We start from the raw sequence: 4,598 nt of genomic DNA on the forward strand, positions 1-4,598 counted from the left end.
AAAAAAAAAGGCCGGGCGCGGTGGCTCAAGCCTGTAATCCCAGCACTTTGGAAGGCCGAGACGGGCGGATCACGAGGTCAGGAGATCGAGACCATCCTGGCTAACATGGTGAAACCCCGTCTCTACTAAAAAAATACAAAAAACTAGCCGGGCGAGGTGGCGGGCGCCTATAGTCCCAGCTACTCGGGAGGCTGAGGCAGGAGAATGGCGTGAACCCGGGAGGCGGAACTTGCAGTGAACTGAGATCCGGCCACTGCACTCCAGCCTGGGCGACAGAGCGAGACTCCGTCTCAAAAAAAAAAAAAAAGGGAAAAAGGCGGGGGGGGGGGGGGGCGTGCCGCCTATCTTTTTAGAATAATTCCATAGGAAAACGAATCGAAGCTAAAGCCGTGCCCTCTGGTCAGAGCTTCTGGACTAGAAAGTGCCTGAGCATTACGCCCAGGAAAGGACAGTTGCTTTTCACTCTCCCGGTCGCATCACTCGGCACCTAATTCCGCCAGGCTCTCAGAGGGGCGGTTGCAGCTACAGGCTGGCACGCCGCGTAGCCAATAAGAAGCCAAAATTCACCCTCATTCTCAAATTCTGACCAATCGGTGGCCTGAACTTTAGCTCTCTGCCAGGCGCCTCTGTTGTCCGGAACGGAGGCAAGCCCCCTTAGAGTTGCCAGTAACAGACATGGCTGCGGCCCCCGGAGGAGGGGACGTGAAGTGAGGAGGGGGCTGGGAGGGGAGAGGACGCGGGCGAGCAAGACCGGCCCCGTGGCCCCGGTAAGTACGAGAAGGCCCGTGGCCCGAAAGTGGGGAACAAGGGGGCGTGGGGCTCGGCCTTGCGCGTCCTTTGGATTCTTGGTCAAGGAAAGGGGAGTCTGGGGTCTGCACCCAGAGAACGGCCTCAGGGGATGCCTCCTGAGGGGGAGTCCAGGGACTGGCTCTGGTCTCCAGCTCTTGACCATTGCCTTCCCCCGAGTCTTCAGACTCTTGCTCTCGGCCCTGGATTGGTCCATTGTGGGGTCTCTCGCCAGAAATAAAGCCTCTCGCCAACAAAGAATCCCTGCCCCAGGTCTGTCGTGCCCGGGCCCTGGCCCAGAGGGCTCCCAGCGCCGACGCCCTGAGTATTTATTTCGAGGCCCCCGGAAGTCCTCATACCCCGACCCAAATAAAGACCGTTGTGCCGCCTGCGCGCGCTCTCCGCAGCCGCCCGGGGTCCTCGCGCCGCCGTCCCCAGCTGGATGGAGCCGGCCGAGGGGCTCCTGGCAGCCCTCCCTGATCTTGCAGTTTGGAGCGTGCTTTCTTTTCCTTCCGCCTTTCCAGAAGCGTTTTCAGGCTCCTCAGAAGCAACCATAGGCTTACCATCCATGGCATCGGATAAAGTGATTCCTGTGCAATGCCCTGGTTCCTGTGCCGCACACCCCTGGAGCCCAGGTCTCCCGGTTCCTAGCATGCCACGATGCGGCCCCTGCCCGCTGCCCAGCGCCAGATGCAAGCAAAGCCCCGCTCTTTCATTGGTGTGTCACCGCGGGCTGCACTTTGGCATTGCCTTGCTCACGTGCTGCTACATCCCACCCTCTCTCCTGAGTTTTTCGGTGGCTCTTGAGGGAAAAAAGGAGGGAGCTCGTTATGGAATCTGTTTTCCTTCTGGTGTGTGGGTGTATGCATTGGAGAGAAGGATCGTTTTCTCATGATTTATCCAAGATGCTCAGCTTTAGTGACATAGTTGTTATTCCGCAGGTAACCTTGGAAGATGGAAGCAGGGAGGGGGCAGTTTTAACATTTTCATTTTGCAGATGTGGAGATTGTTCAGAGAGGCAAGGCCAGGGTCACCTAGAGCCAAACTAGAATCCGAAAGTCCAGGGGTGTTGAGTTCTTTATCCGCTAGAGCCAGTTATTTCCTAGGTGTGACCTGAGGAAATCTAGTTCCCTGACTCCCCTGAGCCTCTTGCAGGGTGGCTCTGGGCATTAAAAGTGATGGGCATTAAAAGTCGGATCTTCCTATGCTTCCTGGCAATTACTAGGGTCTTTATGCCTGGTCTGCATTCATTAATTTTAAGAAGCCAGCAGGTAGTTCTCTGGCGGACTACTTGTATTAATATTTATTGTTGTCTCTGTCTATATTGGGGGCATAAATTATTTCAGTGATTCTCAGGGCAGGGAGAGGCAGAGTGGGAGGAAGGTGTGCCTCTTCCTTGTTTTTTGGGAACCATTATAGTGTCATTAGAGATGTTATTCACAGGAACGCATTGCATACAGGAACAGCGTGGAGGCAGAAAAAGATTGAGAGCCATTGAGGAGAGAAGAAATGGCACTGTGGTATCTCTTTATAGTACTTTTGGCAAAAGAAGAGCTGATCTTGGTATTCTAAAGAGGTGGTTAAAAAAAATGTTAGATCCTGAAGCAGAACTAAAATAATACAAATAAATAAAAAAATTTAAAGCAATGGCATTAGTAAGGTTCAAAAGAGTCAAAATAATTCCTGTAATCCCAGCACTTTGGGAGGCTGATGTGGGAGGATTGCTTGAGCCCAGGAGTTTGAGATCAACCTGGGCAACACAGTGACAAGAAAACCAAAAAATTAGCTGGGCATGGTGGCACATACCTGTGTTCCCAGCTCTTTGGGAGGTGGAGGCCAGAGGATCGCTTGAGTCCAGAAGGTCGAGGCTGCAGTGAGCTGTGATCATGCCGCTGCACTCACTCCAGCCTGGGCAACAGAGCAAGACTCTGTCTCCGAAAAAAAAAAAAAAGAGTCATGGAATCAAAATCTTTGCAAATCACTGTAAAGATCAGAGCACATTAAAATGTAGACTATGGTTAACCCTAGAACAGGAGACAGCACGTTCAGATAAAATCCTCAAAACATTGCAAGTCTTAGCTGCTACGTTAGCTCTAACTTCCTTGCTCACTGGTTCTCTTTGTCAAAACGGCAAACAGGAAAACTGGTGGATACTGTGGAGCAGTGCACTGACGAGGGAGGTGAAATACAAACCATCCTCTTCATCATCAGCCCCCAAATAATGGAGAGTTAACTGCCCTTGAACCCCCAGACCACCACACCCCTTGTTTGTGGTGACTTGACATCAGATGAGACTGGGAAAGCTAGGCCTGGACAGTGAAATGGAAGAGAACAGAAACCCCGTGACGTTTCTCTTTCGAGAAGTTGCTAGGGAGTGCCAGCTGCTAGTGCTGAGAACCAGCCTTTTGGAAACCTTAACTCCTGTAGAAACTAATGAGAATTGAAGGTTGTGATCATCCAGTTCATCCCTGCTGCTCTCTCCCTAAGTTGGGCTTGAGAAACAGTTTCTACAGGAGAGGGAGGAGTCCTAATGTAAATACTACCTACACCCAAGGCTTTATGTATTTAGCTTAATCTGATGAATCAAGTTGAACTCTTTTTTTTTTTTTTTGAGATGGAGTCTCGCTCTGTCGCGGCCCAGGGTGGAGCGCAGTGGCCGGATCTCAGCTCACTGCAAGCTCCGCCTGCCGGGTTCACGCCATTCTCCTGCCTCAGCCTCCCGAGTAGCTGGGACTACAGGCGCCCGCCACCTCGCCCGGCTAGTGTTTTTTTGTATTTTTTAGTAGAGACGGGGTTTCACCGTGTTAGCCAGGATGGTCTCGATCTCCTGACCTCGTGATCCGCCCGTCTTGGCCTCCCAAAGTGCTGGGATTACAGGCTTGAGCCACCAGGCCCGGCCAATATTTCTTATCTTACTATTGTGTTAGTGTTGTTTTTACGATGGTGCCTTTCTTTACCAAAATGATAGGATTTAAAAATATTGTTTAAAGCCCGTTTCCAGACAGGCCTGGATTTGTTTATAGCAGCACAGGTGAACTAGAGGGTAGGCCATGGCTGAAACGGGAATGCTTTTCTTCCGAGCAGACCCGCCAGCCAGAATGTGCGGTTTGGTGATCAGGGGTTTGTGTAATAATAAGCTTTGCCTGTGGCTGCTGAGACCGTAGTAAACAGGATGGGTCACATGGCATGACAAGTAGTTTAAGGGCCAGATTTAGACACTGATGGCCTGCGTAAGGAAGAGAAACCACACACTGCTTGCTTTGGGTTTCTCTAGCTCCAAAGGCCAGAAGTGATGGGAGAGGGGTGAGGAGTGTCAGAGAGAAGAACCTTGAAAGGCTTAGAGTGGTATTTGAGGAACCAGAAATTTTAGTGTACTATAATTAAATGAACCCAATTTTCATAATTTCAAGGACTTCTTGAAAAGGAGGTTCATGGTACCAGTCTTGCTTGGTAGGGAGGTGAACAGAAAAATACTGGGAAACACTTTAAAAAGATGTATGCTGGAGAAAGACTCAAAGGTGTACTCAAAGAGCGTAAACCTTCATTACGTTGGCATGAAAGCCAAGTGGGGACTATTGCTTAGCTATAAGGCAGAGCCTATTGCAAAGTCAGAATCAGGAGTTGTTGATTTTTCTTTCTTCTTTTTTTTGAGACAGAACTTGCTCTGTAGCCCACGTTGGAGTGCAGTGGTGTGATTATGGCTTACTGCAGCCTTGATCTCCAGACCTCAGGTGATCCTTCCACCTTAGTCCCCTGAGTAGCTGGGACCACAGGCACATTCTACCACACCTGGCTAATTTTTTTTTTTTTTT

General features: G+C 50.5%; 1 protein-coding gene across 1 annotated transcript in view; it reads left to right on the top strand.

Moving 5' to 3' along the window:
- Nucleotides 1–478: 478 nt before the first annotated feature.
- KIAA0195 (KIAA0195 ortholog) overlaps nucleotides 479–4,598 on the top strand; it is a 52,653-nt gene continuing 48,533 nt past the window's right edge. The window contains exon 1 of the mRNA XM_011945148.1: nucleotides 479–767. The gene's annotated coding sequence lies outside the window, so the exon portion shown is untranslated. The remainder of the gene's footprint in view (nucleotides 768–4,598) is intronic.

The sequence above is a fragment of the Colobus angolensis genome, unplaced genomic scaffold (genome assembly GCF_000951035.1).
Source record: "Colobus angolensis palliatus isolate OR3802 unplaced genomic scaffold, Cang.pa_1.0 Scaffold1, whole genome shotgun sequence".
NCBI classification, from domain to species: domain Eukaryota; kingdom Metazoa; phylum Chordata; class Mammalia; order Primates; family Cercopithecidae; genus Colobus; species Colobus angolensis.